The sequence below is a fragment of the Lissotriton helveticus genome, chromosome 2_2 (assembly GCF_964261635.1).
Source record: "Lissotriton helveticus chromosome 2_2, aLisHel1.1, whole genome shotgun sequence".
NCBI lineage: Eukaryota > Metazoa > Chordata > Amphibia > Caudata > Salamandridae > Lissotriton > Lissotriton helveticus.
The window spans coordinates 402,790,326-402,804,155 of NC_136060.1; positions in this window are offsets into that span (position 1 = coordinate 402,790,326).

Consider the following 13,830-nt stretch of genomic DNA (forward strand, 5'->3'; position numbering starts at 1 on the left):
ATGTGGGAGCACGTGGCCTGACTACAGATTATGGAACATCTGCGACATTGGCCAAGGCGAGACCGCGACAGTAAGGAGCTGCAGGACGAGGCACTGTTTTCGACAAAATGAGAGGAAAGGGCTGACCTGATGCCCCTGCTCGATGTTCAACGTATGCCGAAAAGTCCCTGCTCTCTGAACTCGGTCATGAGCCCGCCTACCTGAAATTTTCCGTCCCCCTAGTCTGTTCCCGATCTGGCCCTGCTCCATCCCCCTTTTTCTCCGACCTACCCTAAAGGACTGCTCGCACGCACATTTCTTCCATCTGAACTTTTTGACAATCAACTCAACGGACACAGGGCGAAAAGGACCTTTTTGACCAGAAACGCGAGGAAAAGGTCGTGCCCTGCACCGCGGGACCTAGAATAGAGCTGGACCCGTAGCTCCACCGCCGGTGCTCCACAGTGCCAACAAAGGACGACAAAGAATGCTGAGAACTCACTAACTTCGAACATTGACACCCTTAATTATCGTTTCTACTATGTCTCATTTCTCTCCCAGCCACCATTGTATTGATTATGCTCCAACCAAATATGAACAGAACTTGCATATGTAATGACCTATCAGTTTACCTTCCGAACGACTATAAGTAGCTATGAAATGTACTCAATGCTCTCACTACAGAATCATTTTTGTCCGATATTGCATTACTATGACTTTCCTGCAAACGAGTTTTTATCGATAGACCCGCCTCTTAGGATGAAAGATTTTAAAATGTAATGTTTATAGCTCCTTCGCCTGGGTACCTACTTCTTTTCTTATGACCGCCCCAGTAGACATGAATAGGAAATAGGCCAGCAAGATGTCTTGAATATGTTAAAGGGAGGACTGTGGAAAATTAGTACGGTTTGGTAAACATTATCTGCGCCATCTTGCCTTTTTCCCCTGATGCCACACTTTTGTCGTGCGCACCCGCCATTTTAGGTGCCTCGATCAGAACCACCCCCTTTGCATGCCACTGGCCCCCAGCATAGCCCTTCGCCCTCACAAAAGCCCGCACACTGACAACCCCCGCTCGCACATGCCTTGGGTCATAAACCCCCCCCTTCAGCGCAGCTCTGCTTCAGAACCCCATCCTGTTCCCAGCGCGACACCTCCCTTCATTCCTTTCATGGTCCCAGGCCCTTTTGATACAAACCCCCTTTTTCTGTGTGCCCGTTTGTCTCCCTCGTTCCCAGGCCGACACCTAGCTCTGCCGATACTGTTTATTGCCCCTCCCCGTACAGTAGAAAGCTTCCCTCATCAAAGGACCCCCGAGTTGATCAAAGCCCCCACCCTATGAGATCCGATCAAACCCCCACATTCCATGAATCGGCGGAATGTCCAGCTGCGCGATAATCATCACCTGTTGTGACCGGGGTGGGGACTTCAACTGTAAATGTGTGTGGGAATGGGCCTGAAGGGGAGATTCGGAGGATATCCTTTCGTACTTCAAAGCATTACAAGACTGTGTTACCTGCAATAAAATTCATTTAACTGTGTATAAGAGGCCAGGCCTCAGAGATGCGGTTAGAGCACCTCAGGACGATACCTGCTGTCTGAACTGATGTGTAAAGAGAATAAACCTTGTTTCCTGCCTTCCCGTCTCCAGCGCCTGCCTCTTCATTGATTACTATTTCGTGGGTTAAAGAGGCGATACCGCCGGGCAAATATCGATTGTCCCTGACTTAGTTTTAACACCTCCACCATCAGCCTCTGAGGAAGAAAATATTCGAAACGCGTAAGGTTACGATGGTAGCAGGACTGTGAAAGGGGAACAGCCGGCTGGTGCCTTTTACCTGTTTATTGGAGCTGAGGCTTGGAGCTCTTCACCTCTCCTAGAGTGCACCTCGCACGACGACACCAAGCTGGGAGCAGTAATACATAGGCGGCGGTCGTGCCGCCGAGGTGCACCACCTTTTGAAGCAGGGGGCCACAGGGGCAAGTATCCTACGAGCCTCTGACCTGGAGCAGAGGTGCTGGATTTTAAGACACACGCAGACTGGGGCTCAATCTATGAGCTTGAAATACCCACAGTAAAAGAAAGGATCAACGAAAATGAAATGGATGCAAATAATAATTTTTCCGACCACAACTCCCACAAAGCAGTACACAGCCTCATCACGAGCAGCCCATCAGAGGGCGTGTAATCAAGCTAGATAAGGGACTGTGGTTGGACACTGCACGTTGCTTCCCTCCACCATCAGCCTCTGAGGAAGAAAATATTCGAAACGCGTAAGGCTACGATGGTAGCAGGACTGTGAAAGGGGAACAGCCGGCTGGTGCCTTTTACCTGTTTATTGGAGCTGAGGCTTGGAGCTCTTCACCTCTCCTAGAGTGCACCTCGCACGACGACACCAAGCTGGGAGCAGTAATACATAGGCGGCGGTCGTGCCGCCGAGGTGCACCACCTTTTGAAGCAGGGGGCCACAGGGGTAGGTATCCTACGAGCCTCTGCCCTGGAGCAGAGGTGCTGGATTTTAAGACACACACAGACTGGGGCTCAATCTATGAGCTTGAAATACCCACAGTAAAAGAAAGGATCAACGAAAATGAAATGGATGCAAATAATAATTTTTCCGACCACAACTCCCACAAAGCAGTACACAGCCTCATCACGAGCAGCCCATCAGAGGGCGTGTCATCAAGCTAGATAAGGGACTGTGGTTGGACCCTGCACGTTGCTTCCCTCCACCATCAGCCTCTGAGGAAGAAAATATTCGAAATGCGTAAGGCTACGATGGTAGCAGGACTGTGAAAGGGGAACAGCCGGCTGGTGCCTTTTACCTGTTTATTGGAGCTGAGGCTTGGAGCTCTTACCTCTCCTAGAGTGCACCTCGCACGACGACACCAAGCTGGGAGCAGTAATACATAGGCGGCGGTCGTGCCGCCGAGGTGCACCACCTTTTGAAGCAGGGGGCCACAGGGGCAAGTATCCTACGAGCCTCTGACCTGGAGCAGAGGTGCTGGATTTTAAGACACACACAGACTGGGGCTCAATCTATGAGCTTGAAATACCCACAGTAAAAGGAAGGATCAACGAAAATGAAATGGATGCAAATAATAATTTTTCCGACCACAACTCCCACAAAGCAGCACACAGCCTCATCATGAGCAGCCCATCAGAGGGCGTGTTATCAAGCTAGATATGGGACTGTGGTTGGACACTGCACGTTGCTTCCCTCCACCATCAGCCTCTGAGGAAGAAAATATTCGAAACGCGTAAGGTTACGATGGTAGCAGGACTGTGAAAGGGGAACAGCCGGCTGGTGCCTTTTACCTGTTTATTGGAGCTGAGGCTTGGAGCTCTTCACCTCTCCTAGAGTGCACCTCGCACGACGACACCAAGCTGGGAGCAGTAATACATAGGCGGCGGTCGTGCCGCCGAGGTGCACCACCTTTTGAAGCAGGGGGCCATAGGGGTAAGTATCCTACGAGCCTCTGACCTGGAGCAGAGGTGCTGGATTTTAAGACACACACAGACTGGGGCTCAATCTATGAGCTTGAAATACCCACAGTAAAAGAAAGGATCAACGAAAATGAAATGGATGCAAATAATAATTTTTCCGACCACAACTCCCACAAAGCAGTACACAGCCTCATCACGAGCAGCCCATCAGAGGGCGTGTCATCAAGCTAGATAAGGGACTGTGGTTGGACACTGCACATTGCTTCCCTCCACCATCAGCCTCTGAGGAAGAAAATATTCGAAACGCGTAAGGCTACGATGGTAGCAGGACTGTGAAAGGGGAACAGCCTAGTGGTGCCTTTTACCTGTTTATTGGAGCTGAGGCTTGGAGCTCTTCACCTCTCCTAGAGTGCACCTCGCACGACGACACCAAGCTGGGAGCAGTAATACATAGGCGGCGGTCGTGCCGCCGAGGTGCACCACCTTTTGAAGCAGGGGGCCACAGGGGCAAGTATCCTATGAGCCTCTGACCTGGAGCAGAGGTGCTGGATTTTAAGACACACGCAGACTGGGGCTCAATCTATGAGCTTGAAATACCCACAGTAAAAGAAAGGATCAACGAAAATGAAATGGATGCAAATAATAATTTTTCCGACCACAACTTCCACAAAGCAGTACACAGCCTCATCACGAGCAGCCCATCAGAGGGCGTGTAATCAAGCTAGATAAGGGACTGTGGTTGGACACTGCACGTTGCTTCCCTCCACCATCAGCCTCTGCGGAAGAAAATATTCGAAACGCGTAAGGCTACGATGGTAGCAGGACTGTGAAGGGGAACAGCCGGCTGGTGCCTTTTACCTGTTTATTGGAGCTGAGGCTTGGAGCTCTTCACCTCTCCTAGAGTGCACCTCGCACGACGCCACCAAGCTGGGAGCAGTAATACATAGGCGGCGGTCGTGCCGCCGAGGTGCACCACCTTTTGAAGCAGGGGGCCACAGGGGCAAGTATCCTACGAGCCTCTGACCTGGAGCAGAGGTGCTGGATTTTAAGACACACGCAGACTGGGGCTCAATCTATGAGCTTGAAATACCCACAGTAAAAGAAAGGAACAACGAAAATGAAATGAATGCAAATAATAATTTTTCCGACCACAACTCCCACAAAGCAGTACACAGCCTCATCACGAGCAGCCCATCAGAGGGCGTGTCATCAAGCTAGATAAGGGACTGTGGTTGGACACTGCACGTTTCTTCCCTCCACCATGAGCCTCTGAGGAAGAAAATGTTCGAAACGCATAAGGCTACGATGGTAGCAGGACTGTGAAAGGGGAACAGCCGGCTGGTGCCTTTTACCTGTTTATTGGAGCTGAGGCTTGGAGCTCTTCACCTCTCCTAGAGTGCACCTCGCACGACGACACCAAGCTGGGAGCAGTAATACATAGGCGGCGGTCTTGCCGCTGAGGTGCACCACCTTTTGAAGCAGGGGGCCACAGGGGCAAGTATCCTACGAGCCTCTGACCTGGAGCAGAGGTGCTGGGTTTTAAGACACACGCAGACTGGGGCTCAATCTATGAGCTTGAAATACCCACAGTAAAAGAAAGGATCAACGAAAATTAAATGAATGCAAATAATAATTTTTCCGACCACAACTCCCACAAAGCAGTACACAGCCTCATCACGAGCAGCCCATCAGAGGGCTTGTAATCAAGCTAGATAAGGGACTGTGGTTGGACACTGCACGTTGCTTCCCTCCACCATCAGCCTCTGAGGAAGAAAATATTCGAAACGCGTAAGGCTACGATGGTAGCAGGACTGTGAAAGGGGAACAGCCGGCTGGTGCCTTTTACCTGTTTATTGGAGCTGAGACTTGGAGCTCTTCACCTCTCCTAGAGTGCACCTCGCACTACGACACCAAGCTGGGAGCAGTAATTCATAGGCGGCGGTCGTGCCGCCGAGGTGCACCACCTTTTGAAGCAGGGGGCCACAGGGGCAAGTATCCTACGAGCCTCTGACCTGGAGCAGAGGTGCTGGATTTTAAGACACACACAGACTGGGGCTCAATCTATGAGCTTGAAATACCCACAGTAAAAGAAAGGATCAACGAAAATGAAATGGATGCAAATAATAATTTTTCCGACCACAACTCCCACAAAGCAGCACACAGCCTCATCATGAGCAGCCCATCAGAGGGCGTGTTATCAAGCTAGATATGGGACTGTGGTTGGACACTGCACGTTGCTTCCCTCCACCATCAGCCTCTGAGGAAGAAAATATTCGAAACGCGTAAGGTTACGATGGTAGCAGGACTGTGAAAGGGGAACAGCCGGCTGGTGCCTTTTACCTGTTTATTGGAGCTGAGGCTTGGAGCTCTTCACCTCTCCTAGAGTGCACCTCGCACGACGACACCAAGCTGGGAGCAGTAATACATAGGCGGCGGTCGTGCCGCCGAGGTGCACCACCTTTTGAAGCAGGGGGCCATAGGGGTAAGTATCCTACGAGCCTCTGACCTGGAGCAGAGGTGCTGGATTTTAAGACACACACAGACTGGGGCTCAATCTATGAGCTTGAAATACCCACAGTAAAAGAAAGGATCAACGAAAATGAAATGGATGCAAATAATAATTTTTCCGACCACAACTTCCACAAAGCAGTACACAGCCTCATCACGAGCAGCCCATCAGAGGGCGTGTCATCAAGCTAGATAAGGGACTGTGGTTGGACACTGCACGTTGCTTCCCTCTACCATCATCCAAGAGGAAGAAAATATTCGAAACTCGTAAGGCTACGATGGTAGCTGGACTGTGAAGGGGGAACAGCCGGCTGGTGCCTTTTACCTGTTTATTGGAGCTGAGGCTTGGAGCTCTTCACCTCTCCTAGAGTGCACCTCGCACGACGACACCAAGCTGGGAGCAGTAATACATAGGCGGCGGTCGTGCCACCGAGGTGCACCACCTTTTGAAGCAGGGGGCCACAGGGGCAAGTATCCTACGAGCCTCTGACCTGGAGCAGAGGTGCTGGATTTTAAGACACACGCAGACTGGGGCTCAATCTATGAGCTTGAAATACCCACAGTAAAAGAAAGGATCAACGAAAATGAAATTGATGCAAATAATAATTTTTCCGACCACAACTCCCACAAAGCAGTACACGGCCTCATCACGAGCAGCCAATCAGAGGGCGTGTCATCAAGCTAGATAAGGGACTGTGGTTGGACACTGCACGTTGCTTCCCTCCACCATCAGCCTCTGAGGAAGAAAATATTCGACACGCGTAAGGCTACGATGGTAGCACGACTGTGAAAGGGGAACAGCCGGCTGGTGCCTTTTACCTGTTTATTGGAGCTGAGGCTTGGAGCTCTTCACCTCTCCTAGAGTGCACCTCGCACGATGACACCAAGCTGGGAGCAGTAATACATAGGCTGCGGTCGTGCCGCCGAGGTGCACCACCTTTTGAAGCAGGGCGCCACAGGGGCAAGTATCCTACGAGCCTCTGACCTGGAGCAGAGGTGCTGGATTTTAAGACACACTCAGACTGGGGCTCAATCTATGAGCTTGAAATACCCACAGTAAAAGAAAGGATCAACGAAAATGAAATTGATGCAAATAATAATTTTTCCGACCACAACTCCCACAAAGCAGTACACGGCCTCATCACGAGCAGCCAATCAGAGGGCGTGTCATCAAGCTAGATAAGGGACTGTGGTTGGACACTGCACGTTGCTTCCCTCCACCATCAGCCTCTGAGGAAGAAAATATTCGAAATGCGTAAGGCTACGATGGTAGCAGGACTGTGAAAGGGGAACAGCCGGCTGGTGCCTTTTACCTGTTTATCGGAGCTGAGGCTTGGAGCTCTTCAACTCTCCTAGAGTGCACCTCGCACGACGACACCAAGCTGGGAGCAGTAATACATAGGCGGCGGTCGTGCCGCCGTGGTGCAACACCTTTTGAAGCAGGGGGCCACAGGGGCAAGTATCCTACGAGCCTCTGACCTGGAGCAGAGGTGCTGGATTTTAAGACACACGCAGACTGGGACTCATTCTATGAGCTTGAAATACCCACAGTAAAAGAAAGGATCAACGAAAATGAAATGGATGCAAATAATAATTTTTCCGACCGCAACTCCCACAAAGCAGTACACAGCCTCATCACGAGCAACCCATCAGAGGGCGTGTCATCAAGGTAGATAAGGGACTGTGGTTGGACACTGCACGTTGCTTCCCTCCACCATCAGCCTTTGAGGAAGAAAATATTTGAAATGCGTAAGGCTACGATGGTAGCAGGACTGTGAAAGGGGAACAGCCGGCTGGTGCCTTTTACCTGTTTATTGGTGCTGAGGCTTGGAGCTCTTCACCTCTCCTAGAGTGCACCTCACACGACGACACCAAGCTGGGAGCAGTAATATATATATATATATATATATATTCACTGAAAAAACCATAGGTTATAGACCATATATAGTTAGGAATTAGCATTTACAAAACCTTGAAAATTCACTGAAAAAACCATAGGTTATACACCATATATAGTTAGGAATTAGCATTTACAAAACCTTATTTTACTCACACAAAACCATTGAAATTCGCATATATAGTTAGTTGCACTAACAATATATCGCGCACCCGCAATCCACTGCTGATCATGTCACATATTACATCATTCATGACATGGTCAGTGACATCACTGATGATATCACTGATGACATCTCAAATGACATCACTGATGACATCACTGATGACATCTCAAAGGAGAGTAGAAGAATAATAAACAAGAGTTTTTTAGAGAATGTGAGTGAATGTTCAAATTAAGAAGAAAAACAGTAAAGGATGTGGAAGGAGAGGTAGGGATAGAACCAGACTAAAAGAACAACCCTGAGGGAAAGTGTTAAGAAAACAGTGAGCCAAAGTAAATAGGAATAAAACAAGATGTATGACAGTGACTAAGGTTAAAACATGTGGAATAACAGAGAGAAAAAACAGAAAGCAGAAAAGAAGAAGTGACAGAATAGGAATAATTGAAACAGCAAAGAAATGTAAATAACATAGTGTGCTTGAACTACAGGGAGAAAGCATAATGAACAAGTAGTGAAAGAGTGATGAGTCAGAGACAGTGAGAGTAATAGAGACGGAGTGAGTGAACAGGAGTGAGGAACTATGAGAACAGAGGGACTGAGAAAAGGTGTGGAAGGAGTAGAGTAAGTAAGTAATAGAAAAAGGAATGAGGGAAGTAGCAAAGGCAGGAAACTGAGGGTTAAAGAAATGGAGCAGTGGAACTAATAGAAGTTAAATGTGATAGAAATGTAACAAAAAGAGTACAAAACACTTACCTTATAATTGTCGTTAACTTAGTCACTTGTTATTTTTATAGTTTCAATCTGTGAAAGAAAGAACAAAAATTTGAAAAATATTAAAATGTATTTAAAAATTAGAAAAGACAAGGGAAAAGATTGAAAATGATCCAATTTTACAAAGAAATAAAGTTAGAGATAAACATGCAGAAAAAAAAGAGAAAGAAACGGTGATAGACAGTCAGAGACAAATAGAAATTGTAATTGAGTAAATTACTAAGAGAAAAAAAAGGAAGATACTTTCAGTGACAGAAAAGAAGGATAGAAGAGAAAACTAAATTGAAGTTGTGTAAGCTACTAAAAGAAAGTGAGTAAGGTAAACTATATAAGGAAAGGGTGAATAAGGAAAAGAGAGTGAGGGAGAGAGGAGACAGAGGAAGTGAAGGAAAGAGTGTCAGATACAGACTGAGTGAGGCAACAAAGAAAGATAAATGAGTGAGGGTGAGTTATACTAACTGATTGCACCAAAAAAGGAGAACCCAAAAATATTTAATTTAGAAAACAAAGGGAGGAAAGATGGAAAAGTCAAGCGAAGCAGAAGGTCTAAAAGCTGGAAAATGGTGCAAGGGAAAAAAGAAAAAAGCAGAGTTGGAATAGGGAAACAAAGGTTGAAAGATAAGTGGAGTTAGAGAACAAGGGTGAAAGAGAATAAAACAAAAGGCAATGTGAGTATGTAAAGAGGATTGATAGAAGGTAGTAAAAGACGAGTGAGCATGAGATAAGACGAGTACAAATTAAAATTCACTATACAAAGTACAGAATTAATTATACATGTTAAATGGTTTATTTTTGCTGTTCTCAGAATATATCAAATTTCACTAAAAACAGTGAGTTGAAGGTATTCATCATATAACAGCGGGGAAAAAAAACACAATCAAAATGATTGTGTTTAAAAAACCCATATAACATAACCAATCAGAAATCAGAACTCCTCAAAAGTAACTTACTTTCCATGACGTCGAAGGATGTCCTATGAACAGCTTATACTCTGTTGTGCTGTTATTATTTTCTGCCCGCCACTTTCTGAAAGAAAAGCTCCATCGTTTTGACAAATATGTTACATACAATAAATGACTTCTCGCTCTCTACCGCACTTCTCCTCAAGGCCAAATAGTGTAAGAGCCATTTATAACTCTTGGAATTCTTCTAAGCAAATCCCGTCATTTTCTTTTTCCACAACTTTCAGAAAGAAAACGTTCAAGATCACTTTCACAATCCTGTACTAGAAATATCTCACCCTTCTTGCTCACTCATGTTCCACATTTCCTATGACACTGATACTGCTTACTATGAGGCACACTTACACTACCTCTATGACTACTACAATTATTTAATTCTCTTGATCACTGTTAATCACAAAGCAATTTAAAACAGTACATAAAATTATATCAACTCCTAGAATCATTATAGGCCAGTTACCTACCCTAAAATCTCTCTTCTGAAAACACAAAGTAAGAATATTTTAAGTCAAAAGGCAACATTGTTTCATAGTCAAATGGGAATCATTTCCGAAACACCAGCTTTTTTTACATTTTAAATAAGCTGTGTAATAAGCGGATGTTGTCAAAGGACCATCATGTCATATAATAGCTGCAGTTACAAATGTTCTTCCTAAAATCAACGACTGTGTAGCCACAACATTTGTAATTAAAGTTGAAAACTTACTTTCATCAGGTTTATATAGTTGGAATTTTAAAATGACATTATAACCAAAAGTTTGTACAAATAATGTGGACAGCATTGCAGACTTACATTACCTCTACTCCATGTTTTGATTGGCTGCTTGAATTAGCTTATTAAAAGAAACAGTTTTTCTGAACTCATTCAAAGTGCAGTTATTTTTCCATGACGTCAAGTGTTATGGTAAGAACACCGTTTCTTTGGGAAATACTCTGTTGTCCTTTAACTAATCCGTGCCCACCACTTTCTGTAAGAAAACCTTCTTTTTTTTCAGGAACTACTTAAAACTCAAAAATAACTTTTCACTCTGTACTACACTTATCCTCAAGGCCAAATAGTGTAGGAGCCATTAGAACCTCTTGAAATTCCTCAGAGCAAATCCAGAGATTCCTTCCCTAAAATGTTGGTTGTAAAAACATCAGGTAAGAATTTTTAAGGTCAAAAGGCAATCTTTTTTTGAAAGTTAAAACAGAATCATTGCAGAATGACCAGCCATTTCCAGACTTCAAATAAGCTGTGTAATGTCCTGATGTTGTTGAAGGACCGTCATGATATATAATTGCTGCAGTTACAAAAGTCCTTCCTGATATTGACAACTGCGAAGCCACAACATTTTTAATTAAAGTTGTCAATTTTGTTCCATCAGGCCTACATCGTTGGAACATTAAAATGACATACTGGCCATATGTTCGTATAAATAATGTGGACAGCATTGCAGACTTACATTGGCTACACTCCATGTTTTGATCGGCTGCTTTTACTAGCTTATTAAAGGACATTGATTTACTGTCTGGCAAAGTTAAATATATAAATCTTTCTGAGTCTACACTAGTAGTACTTGATACCCTACAGTTCTTGCAGTCATGCTGCCATTGATAAGAAAGGCCAAACAGATGATCTACATCTACACCTTCATCTTGCAATACATTAAACATATACATTAAAAACTCCTGACAATCTTGCTGAATATTTTGAGAGAATTGCGTTTGACCTGAACATTTGTCTAACAGATTTCGAATTTCAGACACACTTTCTATTTTTGTTCTATCCGTGCTACATTTCTCTAACACAGAATTCAATAAACTGCAAAAACTTTGATCCGAATTGATCACAATCTGTTCTTTTAAAGTTTCTAGAGAAAAGACAACATTAACCACTACATTAGCATAGCAGTTGACACCAGAACTATTTTCAAATTGAAAACCAACAACATCTTCAACAGAATCCATTTTCTTTCTGCTTATAATTTCGAGTTCATCGACTTTTCGTCTTTTTGCTACAACCTCCCTACTATTGGTCACATTTCTTCGTTTCCGGCCTACCACACGTTTTTCAAACAAAGGATATTGAGGCAAATCTCTTCTTAACCTATTGTATTCCTTAACACAATCTAGATCTGCACAAATGTTTGTGACATCACACTCAATCAAGTACAATCCTGATAAAGTTCTGACTCGTGACAATGCCACATATGCCATACCCTCCTTGAACACAGAACTGCCAATATTCACCAATGCACTGTCTACACTTAAACCTTGTGATTTATGGATTGTCACCGCATATGCCAAGCAAACAGGAAACTGCTTACGACGAACATATAAGTCTTTTACAAGCAAAAACCTAGCAGAGCAACAACCAATTAGCTGTACTTCCTCGATGCCATCAAATTTAATTTTTAAAAATTCAATTCCATCTCTATTTCTGTATTTCTCAAAATCAACAACATTACCCATTGATCCATTTACCAGACCTCTTTCAACATGTAAATTCCTTCTCAAAATGATACGGCAATTTAAGCACACATTCAGAGTCTTTTCAAAACCAGCAGTTTTCAAATTCTCGGACAAAATAATTGTTGCTCCCATATGCTCTATTCTGTCAATAGCTTCCAGTTTCACAATCTCTTGGTTTTCTAAATTCAACATTTTGTTGTTGAAGATGGCACATTCTGCAAGAGTTGGCATCAAACATATTCAAGATTTCTTCGCAGTAATTTTCCGAAAAATATTCTCTGGCAGAACGTCTTCTTCTGGATACAAATTTGACAGTAATCGTGCATGTAAAGCTTCTTTCCCATGCTCGGTCACTTTTCCGATTCTAACATCTTGTAGAATATTCTTATAATCTTCATCCTTCGCTTGACGCATATTTTCACGCAGTTCAGCATAATTGAAGTTTAACCATATATTAACGTTGCCAATGCTCCCTATGCACTTCCTGGTATCTTCATGTGTAAGTAGTTTAAACACTAGTTGTCCTTTCACTGGTGTCAGCTGCAGAAGATCACCGAAAACAATGATGTGTTTGCCACCTAATAACACATCATACTCTGTTTTAAGAACTTCTTGCATTCTGCATTAGTGGAGAAGTGTGGCTCACTGGTTAGAGGAGGCAGACCTGGAAGCAGAGGTCAGCCCGGGACCAGGGTTCAATTCCCGGCTCGGCAGGGTCTTGAGTCCTAAAATGTCCATGGACTTGACAATTCTCGCTCTGGTGCCTACTCGATTCATGGGTTCACACTCTGCGACTCTGGGCAATAGCTTGCTTAATCTCCACAACGGCCCCTCGCGGCGGGATGCCTGGCTTTCACCTTGCGGATACCCTGCCGGGGTTATCTCACAGGGGAATACCAGGACGGGTTCCCTAAGCAAGCGCTTAGAAACCGCTGGGTGATTTGCGCTATATAAATTCCTGTACATTCTCAAATGCACAAAGGCAAGCATGACATTGGAAACCATGCTTACTTCGTCAATGATAAGAAGTTTCATTTTCCTCAAAACTCTTGAAACTTCACAACAAGCATCTCCAGATAACTTGTGGTATTGTAATTTGTTATCATGCCCCACTGGCAGCATCAGTAGACGATGCAAAGTAATACCTTTAATGTTATGTGCTGCCAGTCCAGTTGGAGCGGTGACAACATAAGACAGCGATGACTCAGTCCTTTTCTGCAAATAACATGAAATTGCTTTAATGAGGAAACTTTTTCCAGTTCCAGCTTCTCCACTCACGTACAGTCGGACAGGCTTCAACGACGTACATGAGCACTCTTTCTTCTCATGACTTAATCCATGATCAATTTGGTTGGTAACTTCGTCATATATTTTCCTCTGCTCAACGTTGAGTTGTCTTTCTAAATCTTCTAAGTTAACCGCATCCTCCTGAGCATGTGCCATGGCTCTTTCCACCTCATCCACGGCAGTGGCAGCTTCATTTTCGATAACTGGTCCTCCTAGTGGATCCTGACTCAATGAAACAGAACTCTGACTGTCCTGAGAACTGTCTCTAGCAATCTTGGCTGCAATTGTTGCTTCCTGCTCGATTTCCGCATTCAACATTTCTAGATATTTTGGAAAAACAGGACATTCTATGGTCTCCTTG